This window comes from Acomys minous (assembly GCF_964271855.1).
Source record: "Acomys minous genome assembly, chromosome: 7".
NCBI classification, from domain to species: Eukaryota; Metazoa; Chordata; class Mammalia; order Rodentia; family Muridae; genus Acomys; species Acomys minous.
In genome coordinates, this window is record NC_140488.1 from 71,042,730 (window position 1) to 71,056,896 (window position 14,167).

The following is a 14,167-nucleotide window of genomic DNA, read 5'->3' on the forward strand; positions in this document are numbered from 1 at the left end:
TTTGCCTCAGCTTCCCAAGTGCTGGGATTACAGCAGTGTGCCAATATTCAGGTTTTATTTTGGAAAGGCTAGGCAAGTAGTTCCTTGTCTGTAATACTGTGTGTCCTTCCATCTTTAAGACATTGGGTAAGGGCAAAGCCGAGGTGAGTCAGGGATGGGGAGAGCCAGACAGCTTTGCCCGGTGATAGCCCTGAAAGTGCCCTGTCCATCTCACACTCCTTCCCAGAGGGTAGGAGCTCTTCTTACCTACAAACTGTAAACAGAAAGTTTTAAAAGATTAGGCTTACTTTATGCTGGGCCCAATTCAGCCACCAATTCCCTCTCTGTCTCAGGAGTTTATTGCTTGTTTGCCTGTTACATTGTTTATTTCATTTGCTTGATTCCTTTTGGTATAAGCTCTTACTCTGTAGCCTAGGCTGGCCTGAAAGTTACTATGTCGTACAAGCTTGTCTGGAACATACAGAACTGCCTCAGTCACTCATAATGAAATCATGGGTAGGCACCATCATGCCCAGCCAGGAACTAATGTTTCTCTGCAGTGTACACACACACACACACACACACACTGAATTGGTGGGAGGGAGGGAGGCATCACTTGTTAAAATAGGGATAGACCCTTTGGAGACATTTCTTTTTCTCTCACATGGTGCTCATTATAAACCCCACAAGACAATTCTCGAAACAGGAGATAGAAAGGAAAGGCAACCTAGACAGAAGTAACCAATGAAAGGCATTGGCCTAGGTAGGGACTTTGGGTGTCTATAGTTTATAGCTACTGTTCTTAGTTTGTACAGAGCCCACCAGGTGTGACAGTGAGCTAGGGCGAGGACAACTGAATTGATTTAAGGAAAATTATTTTTTAAATTCTAGAGTCTGGAGAGAAGGCTCAGTGGTTAAAAGTGCTTGCTGTTCTTGCAAAGGACTTGAGTTCAGTTCCAAACACCCATGTCAGGATGCTCATAAAGTACCCTCTGCTGGATTCTAGAGGCATCTGCACACATGTGACTTACACTGACATGCACATAATAAAAATAAATCTTAAAAAACTTACTAATTTGAATGGAAGTAGTGACAACAGATACCAGCCTTTCGTCAACACTTTGAACTAGGCACAGTTCCAGTGACATGTATTATCCTGCTTATGTTTCTTTGTTTGTTTTAGTTTTTTGGTTTTTGAGACAGGGTTTCTCTGTGTAGCCCTGACTATCCTAGACTTGCTTTCTAGACCAGGCTGGCCTTGAACTCACAGTGATCCGCCTGCCTCTGCCTCCCAAGTGCTGGGATTAAAGGCATGCGCCACCACTGCCCGCTCAACCTGCTTAATTCTTAGCAGGGCTGTGAGATAGATAGGTACTGCTGTTACCTCATTCTGTACGTAAGGGAGACATGACATCCTCGAATCCCACACCCACGTCGTAGATTTCTCTAGGTGCTGTTTTGATTGTAAAGCTGCCATGCAGGCCTGCATGTTAAAGAGTCGGTGTGCATGGTTGAGCATATGTCCAATGGATTGAACTAGAAATGATCATAATGAGTGAGCTAACCCAGAAGCAGAGAGACTCAAATGGTATATACTCACTTATATCTGCATACTAGCCCAAGGGGCATGTCTCATGAAAGTCTTCACTTACCAGGAAACTGGGACAGAGGGGAGAACATTCTAGTGGGACTCTAGATGGGAAAAGCATGGGAGAATAGCAAAGTAGAAGGATCCAGAGGGTCCTAGGAACCTACAAGTAGAACATTATTATGGGCAGATTTGGGCCCAGGGGTCCTGCTCAAACTAAGGCACCAGCCAAGGACAATACAGGCTGTAAACTTTAAACCCCTACCCAGATCTAGCCAAGGGACAGAACATTCTCCACAGTTAAGTGGAGACTGGGGACTGACTTTCACACGAAGTCTGGTGCCCCATATTTGGCTGTATCCCCTTGATGGGGAGGCCTGATGGCACTCGGAGGAGGGATAGCAGACTACCAAAAAGAGACTTGATACGCTAGCATCATATTCAGGGGAAGGAGGTTCCCTCTTAGTCACAGTCATAGGGAAGGGGAATGGGAGGATGCATGGGATGGGATAGCAAATGAGATGTAATATGAATTATTTTATTGTTCAATAAAAATAAAAAATAAATACAACAGGAAAAAAAAGTCAGTGTCCATCCTCTAGCACTGTTGAAAAAGAACTTTCAAGAATGGAACTTAGTGGAAGGAAGTTAGGCTAATAGGGGTATGCCCTGTGAGGTCATATTTAGATTCCAGGCCCTTTCCCTCTCTTCCCCCTCCCTCCCTCCATTCCTTCCCCTCCCCATATTTCCCAGCAGCTTGGAGTGGTCAGTCTTCCTGCTACTATGTATTATGCCATGATAGACACAAAGCAATGGGACCGAGTGGCCATGGACTGAACCTGAAGGAAAATCAGTCCTTCCTCTTAGGTTGACTGGGGTGTTTTGTCGTGGTGACAGCTGAGTAACACATCGGGGTGTCACAGGAACTCAACACCAGCATGTCTTAAAAATGTGCTCAGTGATGCTTCTTTATTACCCGAGGCTCAGTTCCTAGGACAGTAGTGGGACTATCTATGAGCATGTGCTGCTGCTAAACCAGTAGAAGCCAGACCTTTGAGACTTTGATCGGATCTGTGACTACAGATGTGTTGCTCCTGTTGCTCCTAACTTGAGGAAATATCAAGGAAACCTTGTAACTTGAGTGGTATTTGCAACTTGATTTGCTGTCTGGAGAATTCCTCCAAGTTAACTGGGTGCTTATTCTTCTTTCTTTCCAGAGCTCGGCCTCAAGTTCAGAGGCTCACATCTGCCAGCAAGCACTCTACTAATGAGCTGAGCCATTGCCCCAGCCCATGCTTACTCCTGAATAGCCACAAAATAGTCTATGGTATGGCTAAATAAACTTCTGTTTAATTAGATATTGATGGTATTTTTGCCTCTTAAATTATTTTTCATAGTGGAATATATGATTTTATTTAAGGAATCCTATATATCTTAAGACTCTTCAAGCTTTATGTTATACATAATTTATCCTATAGATTTCAAAGTTTCTTTAATAAAAAGTTTAACCTTCAAACAGTTGTGAATTCACATGTGGTCATGTGAGTACATGTATCCTTTACCTTGTTTTCCTTAATGACAACATTTTCCAAAACAATATCACAAACAGAAAGTGGACATTAATATAATCTATAAATCTAATTCATGCTTCTTTCCTGGTTATAAGTGCACTCATTTATGCATGTGTATGTTTAATTCTATGTAATTTTATTACATGTGTAGGTTTGTGAATCCATGACCATTATATTTGAGATACAAAATGTTTATTACCATAAAGATTCCTTAAATGTGTCCTTTTATAAATATACCACCTCTACCTCCTTATCCTCCAGGCCTATCCCTAACACTTGAGAACCATAAATCTCTGGGTGGAAGGTGACTCCACCCCTACCCTGACCCCTGCCATGTTCCACATCCGGTCTTATGCACCACAACTACCCTATGTAGTCATCAAGCCTGGCCACAGTAAGTGACCCTCCCTTTCCCAACTCCTCAGCCACTGGCCTCTGGTCTGATACTCCATAGCCAGAGCTACTCCATTCAGACACTCTGACCTCAACCCAGACTATGTCCCAGACATTGTCTCTATCCAGAACCCAGATCCCTTAGCATGGGCTCTGCCATCTCACAGGTCCCCCCACCCTACAAAACCCACAATCCCACTGGAATTCTAACTTGGTGAGTTAAAAACCCATACCAAAACACAACTAACAATGTAAATCCAGATGCCCAGGTTACAGCACAAAAGCTAGATAAATTAAACCAATATCTAATTGTCCTCCAAATCATCAATCTTATAGTAATATTCCCTGAAGAGAATAAGTTAGAAGAAATTCAAGACACAGAGTTCCAAAAGACAATTATAAACATGTTCAATAAGTTTAAAATTCAGGGCACAAATTGCTACACGAGTGAACTTAAAGACATCAGGAATAAAATGCTGGGAGTCCAAGTATACAAAGCAAATAGCTAAACAAAACAATAAACAATAAGACTAAATTCCCAGTTCTGCTCTCCATAATTTAGGATCCCTTGTAGGGGAGTTGGTCTGTTGGCCATGGGTCATAAGTGGTGGTTATGTTGTTGTTTTTTTTTTTATGTTGCTTTGTTGTGTTTTATGCATTTTTGAAGTAGGTTCCTTTTGACTCTCCTCTTCTGAGCCTATTAGGATATTCTGTTTTTTGCTTAGAGGAACATCTGGATGAAGTTCAGCTAAGGGGGTGAGTGGACTTAGTGATGATTATTGGATGGGTTGCTGAAATCTTAGCTTAGCTTTGTGCCAACAGGACCAAAACCTCTGTCACTCCTTAGATTATATGAACATAGGGGAGACATGATGCCGAATTTCAGACCCAGGGAAGTCTGTCTATTTGGGGCTGTGGCTAGAGCCACAGGCTCAAAGTATCTTCTGGAACTACAGCAATATAGCTCTAGGTCCTACAGGGACCACTGGAACCTTAGAAATCACAATCCCGCACCCATAACAACCCCAGAGACTACTAGAACCAACAGTTCAGTATCTGAGAGAACTCTGGGCACACTGGAGCCAAAATCCAGGCTCTACACTGGAGTGGAGACCTGGGCACAGAGTGCTCTCTGGTCTCAAAGAAGCCCAAAGCCTGAGCATTTGCTCTCTGTTCCTGCATAGCCAAAGCATAAAATAAGTTTAACGCTCCACAGCTTCCTTCTTAAATGGCTACTCTACCTCTATAGACTTTTACTGGGTTACATAATCTAAGTCTGGCTAATTTTAGTATGTGATTTTTTTTAAAATAATAAAGCTTATTGTTCTTTCAAGATCTGTAAAGAATACAGCTCCCAGAGGATGAACCATCAACCAGGGAGTCTGCATGGGTCTGACCTAGGCCCTTTGCACATATGTTACAATTGTGTAGCTAGGTCTTCTTGTGGGACTCCTAAGGGTGGGAGCAGGAGCTGTCACTAACTTATTGCCTGCCTTTGGGGCCCTTCCTGGGGCCCTACTGGGCTATCTTGTCTAGCGGCAATAGAAGAGGAGGCGCCTAGTCTTACTGCAACTTGATATGCCATGACTGGTTGATATCCATCAAGGCCAGCACTTTTCTGAAGAAAAGTAGAGGAAGACTAGGTTGGGGGTGGGGAGGTGGGAGGGAGGGGAAACTGCTGTTGGGATAAAAAATAAATAAAAAAGCCAATAAATATTTAAATATTTTTAAAAGTTTTAAATATTAAAAATATAATAATATAGAAGGTCTCAAGTAATTTAACTGTGTACCTTTAGTGCTTTGGGAAATGAAGAATAATCCAAGCCCCAAGACAGTAGATGGGGAGAAAGAATTAAGAGCAAGGAAAATATTAATGAAATAGAAATGAAAAAATACAAAGAACCAATGAAATGAAGAGTTGGTTCTTTGAAAAGATGAAGAAGATTGACAAACCTTTAGTCAAATTAACCAAAAGCAGAAGAAAGAAGGCACAAACTAACATAATAAGAGACAAAAGGGAACATTAGAAGAGATACAGATGAAATTCAGAAAATCATAGGAATATACCTTTAAAACCTATATTCTATAAAATTGAAAAATCTTAAAGAAATGGATAAATTTCTAGGCAAATATTGGTACACAGAGTAAATCAAGATGAAATGAACAGTTTAAACAGACCTATATTGAGCAACTGAACTGAAACAGTATAAAAACATCTTTCAACAAAAAAAGTTCAAAGCCAGGTAGAGTCACTGAAATATTCTAGCAGAGCATCAAAGAAGAACTAACACCAATATACTCAAATTATTTCATAAGATAGAAAAGGAAAGAAATGCCAAACTTTATGAAGCCATTATTACCCTGATCAAAACTACCCTGATCAGAAGCAGATAAATCCCAGACCCAGAAAGACAAGTATCATATATTCTTTCTCATTAGAGTCCTAGCTCCAAATCTTCAGAGGTGAGTACATATCCCAGAGTAACTGCAGAAATAAGGGAAGTGGAAGGGGACCATTGTTGTGGTAGGAGTGGAGGTAGAGGAGCAATAGAGAGGTGAATAGCAGGGTACAAGTGATCCGAGGTGGAAATGGGAAAAAACAGGAGGGGCCTCTAATTAGGGAGGATGAGAGATATAAATACAAGGAAAGGAGAGAAGAGAATAACATAACAGTAAAGATATCTGAAAAAGTCATAAGGAGTCATACTGTTAACTATCTACCTAAAAATACCTATAACACATAAACCAGTGTATAAATATACACATTTACTTTAAAAATTTCAATCTAGACTGACATTGATCTAACACCAGGCACAAAAATCTCTCTTGAGTTGTTGGTCAGGGCTGTCCAAGGGACTCCCAAAACATTACAGACAGACCATCATTATTGCCCTTGGTTGCTCCCCTGCTCTGAGGGAAAAAGACAAGTCCTTATTACTGGAGATGCCATGTACTTTGGACACAGAGCCCATAGGCCTGTAAGTTGGGACTGACATGAAGGGCTCTTTCCTGAGGACTAGCTTTCATGGTACCAGAAAGTGCCATGCAAGCTTCCAAAGGAGCAAAGTAACCCACATTCTACAAGCCACAATCACCAGCACGGCGTGCTAACCCTAAAGGTGCAATTGTGGCACACATACCTTGATGGTAACCAACAGTTCCCTGATTGGACTTAAGACCTGCTCCACAAGAGGGATATCATGCCTGGTACTGGAAATCTAGCCAGCTACCCAGAGCTAGTGAGGCCGTGGCTCTTGGAGGAGAACATACAGCTGCCACTTTACTAAGCCAGCATACGTCCTAACTCCATTCTCAATATTTGGCCTTATACTGGGAGATAAGTGTAGTCCTCACCCCACATCATGGAAACTTCATTTTACAACAAAGACCATTACAGAAAACCGCAACAAACCAGGGTGCAGAATTATGGAGCCCCCCCCCCCCACCAATCCCAATAGATCCATCTACAATACATCTCTGCACCAAAGAAGGCTCAGGGATTATTGTCAAAGAGAGTGTGGGAAGGTTGTAGAAGCCAGAGGAACAGGGAGTTTGCTGTGAGATTGTGTCTCCTAGGAATATAAGAAGCAACACGTGTAAAGTCTTACGACATGACTGTCTAAACATGTGCGGAACAAGGACAATGGCAAAAGACCTGATAATGTGGGTGACGGAAAGCCCAGGTGGCAGCAACCTGCACAAGGAACTACAGGCAATAATGAATGCCAAGAGCTGGAGAAATAGTCTTCCCCAGGGAAGAGCACACCTATTAGTTGTCCAATACCAAATGATCATCCCTGAAAACATACATTATACAGACTGAGAAGGTTATCTCTAGGAATATTTATGTATATACAGTATGAGTGTAACAATTTAAAAAGGCAAGGAATTTGAAAGAAAGTAAGGGACATAGGGTAGGGTAGAGTTTGGAAGTAGGAAGGGGAAGGAGGAAATATAATTATTTTTTAAAATAATTAAAAATAAACACAAAAAGGGGAATTACAGACTGATATCCTGAGTGAACATAAATGCAGAAATTCTCAGTAAAATGTTAGCACACCATATTCGAAATCAATTAAAATTATTCATCATGATCAATTTAGCTTCATTCTAGAGGCTGGGAGGTATGATTCACCATACCTAAATCAGTAAATGTAATACCGCACATAAATGGGCTCAGAGACATAAGACACGTGATCATCTCACTAAACAGAGAGAAGGGACAAAATGCATAATAAAAGTAGACAGGCTACAATGAAGGTAGCATACCTCAATAAGAGGCTATCTATGAAAAAAATTATAAATAACTTCATGTAAAATGAAAATAAACTCAAACATATTGCTACTAAAAACAAGGTGGTTCCCATTCTCCACTACTACTTAATAACAGGGCTTGAAGCCTCAGCTAAAGCACTAAGACAAGAAAGAAGCAAATGAGATACAAACAGGGAAAGAAGTCAAATTATTCCTTTTTGCAGACAATATGATTTTATATAAGATATGCAGACTCCAACAAAAACCTTAGTTAATAAGCATTTTAAGGAAAATGGGATGATACAAAATTAATACAGAAAAATAGTAGCTTTCCTATGTATCAATGACAAACAGTGAAAAAGAGATCAGGTAATAAATCCAATTCCCAATAGCCACAAAAATTAAAATGCTTAATAAACCTAACCAAAGAAGTGAAGGACCTCTACAATTAAAAACAACAATAATAAAAAACATTAAGGCACTGAAGAAAGAAATTGAGGCTAGAAGGTGGAAAGACCTACCGTGCTTATGGACCAGGAGAATAATATTGTAAAAATAGTCATCCTACCAAAAGCAATCTACATTTAATTCAATCCCAGTCAAAATTCCAGGGCCATTCTTTACATATATGAAAAAAAAACCTTGAATTTTATATGGAAGCACAGTAGATTGAGGATTGTCAAAGCAATCTAGAACAAAAAGAACACCACTGGAATTGTCAGCATACTTGGTTTCAGGTTATACCACAGAACTATGGTAATAAAAACAACATGGTACTGGCACAAAAACAGATATATCAATGGCATAGAATACAGGGCTGTGATAAAAGAAAACATGACAGCTACCTGATCTTTGACAAAGATAGTCAAACTACACACTGCATCTTCAACAAATAGTACTGGGGAAACTGGATATCAACCTACAGAAGGATGAAACTGGATCTTTATCTAGTTTCATCTAACCAAAATAGATTGAGGGCCTCAGCCTAATACCTCATACTCTGAAATTCTGTAGCAAAATGTATGTTTTAACATATGGGCACAAATGGAGATGTTCTAAGGAGGATTATGATAGTGCAGGAAATAAAACCAACAATTGGCAAATGGGATCTTATGAAAATAAAAAGTTTCTGTATAACAAAGAAAACTATGAACTAAAGAGTTAGCTCACAGAATGGAAGAAAATCTTTTCAAACAGTACATCTGTCAGAGGATTAGTGTCTGGAATATATAATTTTTATTTTATTATCTGTGAGATCATAATTATGACATTTATTTCCTCAAAACCCTACCACCTTTCCTGCTGTCCTTCAAATTTATGGCCTCTTTTATTCATGAATTGTTATTGCATGGATATATGTATATATGTATATACATTCATAACACAAATATTCTTAAATATAACCTGTTCAGTTCATATAATGCTACTTGTACTTATGTTTTCCGGGCTGACTATCTGGACAAACAATTGGTATGTTCTTTGCTGGGGAAGACCACCTCCCCTGATAAAAACTAAACATCAAGAAACAAGCATGAGAACTAAACAGAGTTCTCAAAAGAAGCACTACAAATGGCTAGGAAACACAAAACTCTGTCCTTCACCATCGAGGAAGACTCCATTGCACTGTGGTCAGAGCAGTTATCACCAAGAATATCAGTGACAACAAGACTGGCATGGATGTGGAGGAGGGATTCCTTTCTAAGGCTCAGGAGATACTGCAGAAGAGGAGGCAGGGACTAAGAGTTGGAAGATAGGAAAGGATTCCAAATCCCATCCTCTCGTCTCAGTACAACCATTGCAATGGTGAGCTCACAACTGCAATTACCCAAACTTAGTTACACAAGACTGGCCCTATCAACAGTCACAGAAGAAGGTGGGGGGTGTTTCCTGGCAGAGTTGTTGGCAGAGTTGAAAGAGAGGAGCAGTCCTTGTCTTCATTTGTGTATCCACTGAATGAGGCCACCAGGATCCCACAAATAGCTTAATACCCGTGCTCACACAGGTGGCCCTGGTTACACTCAGATCCCAAAACAAAAAGAGTAGACATGAATGTTAGAGAGATTTGTTGGGAAAAGATGAGGCTGACAGTGTTGATTTGGGAGGTGCGAAAGGGTGGGAGGTTAGAGTAGTCCGGATGAAAAATGTACATGTGTGAAAAGTACACACTGTCAAAGCACAAATCTGATTGCTAATAAAAATGTACGTATTATGAGTAGAGTCAAGAGATTGAAAGCATTCCTGCGTAGCTTTTCGTGTGCCATAGTTTTAAAAGTCACTCACCTGTTGCATCAATCTGTGGTTTCTGGTTCACAGCTTTTAGGGACAGAGCTGTCTTGAACATTTGCCTACAGGTTTTTGTGTGAACGTAAGCTTTTCTTTTTAAATCTTCGGAATAAATGCCTAGGGGTTCGATGGCAGTGTTTTATCATTGGCGTGTGTTTAGCTTAATTTTTATAAAAATCTGCCAAATAATTTTGCAGAATTAATGGACCATTTTATACTCACATTAACAACATGAGTGATCCAGTTCCCTACGTTCTCATCAACATTTGTTGTTGATTTAAAAAACAAGTTAACGGTTCCATTTATTGAGAATTCATTTACCACATAATTTATTGCTTAGATATGTAGTATCATTCAGTTGTTTTTAGAACACATACAAGTTTGTATATCAATTACTACTAATTCCAGAACATTTCCATTACCACAGAAAAAGGAATCTAATATTCATTTTCATCTCTCTTCTATGGACATACCTAGTCTAAATATACCAGATAAATGGACTTTCTATAATGCATGACCTTTTGTTTGCCTTTTTTCATTTAGAATAGAATTTTAAGGTTTGCTCATATTGTAGTAACCTTCAAATTAACTTCAGTTGCTGTACTTTTAAATTGCAGAATTTCTTTTCATTTTCTGTTTATAAGTTCAAAATTATTGTTTAATATCTGCTTAATGAAACAGGTTTCCTTTTAATATATTTTATTAGTTCTTTGACTATTACATGAGTGTTTTGATCATTTTCACCCCTTCCTCAACCTCTTCTAGATTAATTGCCAATAGCTTCCCTGGTGGGGGGGGAGTCACCTTTTCTCTCCAGGCTGGGATATAGTCTGGCTTGGGCTTGCAGGGCCTTTTGCATGCTGCCACAGCCACTGTGAGGCCGTATGTATAGCTAATTGGACATACTAGTAAGCTGACATTTAGACTCCTATGTGAATATAGTAATGGCTCTCTCGATCCTCACTACAGAAGCCTCTCTTTTCAATATTTAATGATTAACACAGACTATGGGGCAGAGAGTAAGAGGCTGGGGATCTCTTATCCTTCTCTTTTACAGACCAAGTCCATCATGGTAAGGTAATATATTCCCTGTGATTTCCATTGTTTATAATTGGTAGAATTTTCTTTATGGCCCAAGAAGCAATCTATATTCCTGGACTTTGATACCCATGTTTCCATTCATCTGAATTCTCTATGCATTAACTTGCACAAGAATTCCCCATCCATTAGTTCCAGTTTATTTCTGTAGCTACAGTGTGAGTCTTACGGAATGATAAGTTTCTTAAACTTGTTCTGCTTCTCTGTGTGTTTGGGGATGTGTGTGGAACATACTGCCAATGTGAATTTCAGGTCAAGAGAATACTCTCTTAGCTGTATTTTCTGTAATTGCCTGTGGGTGGTAGCAAAGCAACAGAAAAGCCAACTCCTTTCCTTTATCCTTTGTGTTTTAAAAACAAAAAATGGGTGTTTTCTGCTGCCTTGAAAGCCAGGATACTCCATTAGAAAATATCCCTTTTAAATACGTGTGACAACTTCAGATGTGAAGAAGATTTATTATTTGTAAGTGCCATTTACAAATGGTAGGCCACATTTACATCGGCATGCTTTATTGGCTATGCTCCCCCTCTAATTTATCTTTTCATTTCTATTGTTTATTTTCCGGTTTAAGGTTAAGAGGAAAACTTACTGATTTTCTTTCTTATTATTATTAAAGTGATGTATCCCATTATGGAAAAGTAAAAATGTCAGAAACATTCTAAAAAGAAAAACAAAACCTATGTAGTACCATTATTAACGTTTTAATACCTTTTACTTATTCCTATATTATTAATGTGTTGGTGGGATGTCATGAGCTCAAATTATTTTGTCCAGTTTACTTCCCAATTTTTAAATAAAATTGATAGTGGCCCTCATCTTACTAGACTTTTTCTGTGTACCCTTTAAGGTAAAACATTTAAAGAGTGTGGTACTATCTGAAAAATCAGGTGCAGAATGGTAGAGGAAGATGCTTGGCATTGCTCTCTGGTGTCCACATGCATATATGCATATGTATACACACACACACTTTAAAATAATAAATAAGGTGTTTTGCAAACTATGATCATTAACTTGAAATCACTATACTCATTTGTGAAGAAGTTACATAAAATAATTAGTTTTGTATGCATGTAACAATAATTGATGAAAAATGAGCTCGTGAATTTGAAAGGAGGATTAAAGTATATGGGAGGATTTGGTGGGAAGGGCCAAATGATGTAATTATAATCTCAAAAAATAAAAGAAATGGGGCTGGTGACTCAGCGGTTAAGAACTGGGAGCTGAGAGCTAATCATTTGCACAAGAATTCCCCATTCATTATTTCCATTTTATTTCTGTAGCTACAGTCAGCATTGTAAGGAATGATAAGTTTCTTAAATTTCTTCAGCTTGTATGTATGTTTGGGGATGAGCACTGGCTGCTCTCCCAGAGGTCCTGAGTTCAATTCCCAGGAACCACATGCTGGCTCACGACCATCTATAAAGGGATCTGATGCCCTCTTCTGGCAGGCAGGTGTACATGCAGATAGAGCACTCAAAAAAAATAAACAAAATTTAAAAATAAAATAAGAGAAGGAATAAAAGTAACTTGTTTTCATATCCAATAATATAGCTTATATCGTTACTATTTGTGGATTTACCTCCTTTTGTTGACTAGCTTATGTAGAGTTCCAAGGACACCTTTCAGGAGCAGTCTTCTTCCACCATGTAGGTCCCTGTGTGGCAGAGGCAGGGGCCTCTGGGCAAAGAGACTATTTTTAAACACTGAATAGAAAACCTTTTGCCAAAAAAAAAAAAAATCAATGTATTAAACCTAGTTTCTAGAATTATCCAAACTTCCTTTTAAATATGATTTAATCTTTTTTATTTACTTAACTATTTCCTTTAGCAAACATGTCCAAAATACTAAGCTTCATTTTATAAATTTGTTTATGTATCAGAATAGCCCGAACTGTTTAAGATGCCTTCCTCTGAGACACAACAGCTTACATCTTTCTTCCCTTTAAAACTCAAGTTATTCCATAATTACTCACATTGTTATCCTCAAAGATATACTGTAGAGGGTCAGTGGATGGCTCAAGAATAGAGCACATTTGAGGCCCTGGGTGTGATCCGACACCCCAGAAAGAGAGAGGAAAAGGCTGAAGAAAAAACCAACTTGTCAAGTGTCTGTCAATTCTTCTTCACTTCGACTATAGTGCAGGAGTTTGTCTCTTCCATAGTAGTTGATCAATTCCTAGAAGCTGAATTTCTCCTCGTCCTTAGATGTAACTGGGTGCCGCTCATACAGCAGGTGCTGCCTGCACGTCCTCCATTTCTTTATTAATAACGCTAGCTTAGACAGATGATGATGATGATGATGATGATGATGATGATGATGATGATGATGATTATTATTATTTGATTATATACAGTGTTCTGTCTGCTCACCAGAAGAGGACACCAGATCTCATGTGGTGGCTGGGAATTGAACTCAGGACCTCTGGAAGAGCAGACAATGCTCTTAAGCTCTGAGTCATCTCTCCAGCTCCCAGATTGTTCTTAATTCTATACATTTTGATTAGTTTTAACCTCCAAATAAGGTCTTCCTTCTCTTTCACTTGCTTTGTCAATTTTTAATTTTCTTCCTTGAAACTCTCTTCAGCTGTTATTCACCTACTCATTTCGGAGGACACTGGATGACTCAGCATCAAGTGACTTAGATCGGCACGTATTTTTCTTCTCTGAGCTATCTTTTTCAGATTCATTGTCTATGTGTTTCAAACTTTCTTGGAATTCTGAAGTTTTCGTTCTTTTTCTTTCTTTCTTTCCTTTTCTTTTCTTTTGAAGATACTCCTGATTCTGAAAAGATCTGATCATTTTCTTTATTCTCTACTTTAAGTCGCTTCACCACACTAAAAAAAAAGAATGAGATAAAGATCTTCCTTTAAGCATTTCCACTCATTGGTGGTTTTCCTGAACTGTTTGCACGGGATGATAATAAATTCCCACGGGTCTGAGGAGTGTAAAGCTCATGCTGAATCTGATGTGCTTTGCACCTTGGAAGTCAACTTCTGCTCTCC

General features: G+C 39.1%; 1 protein-coding gene and 1 pseudogene across 8 annotated transcripts in view; one reads left to right on the forward strand and one right to left on the reverse strand.

Annotated features, from left to right (window-relative positions):
• Positions 1-14,167, forward strand: part of MAGEE2 (MAGE family member E2) — a 157,459-nt gene that overhangs the window by 26,586 nt on the left and 116,706 nt on the right. For 6 of the 7 annotated variants that reach the window (XR_014780695.1, XR_014780696.1, XR_014780697.1 and 3 more), the window contains exon 9: positions 2,785-2,894. The exons of the other annotated variant lie outside the window; for it this stretch is intronic. The gene's annotated coding sequence lies outside the window, so the exon portion shown is untranslated. The remainder of the gene's footprint in view (positions 1-2,784; positions 2,895-14,167) is intronic. 7 annotated transcript variants of the gene reach the window in all.
• LOC311601997 (swi5-dependent recombination DNA repair protein 1 homolog) lies at positions 13,291-14,039 on the reverse strand (annotated as a pseudogene). The gene is made up of 2 exons: positions 13,939-14,039; positions 13,291-13,714 (listed from the first exon to the last, which is right to left on the reverse strand). The product of its transcript is annotated as a swi5-dependent recombination DNA repair protein 1 homolog (transcript).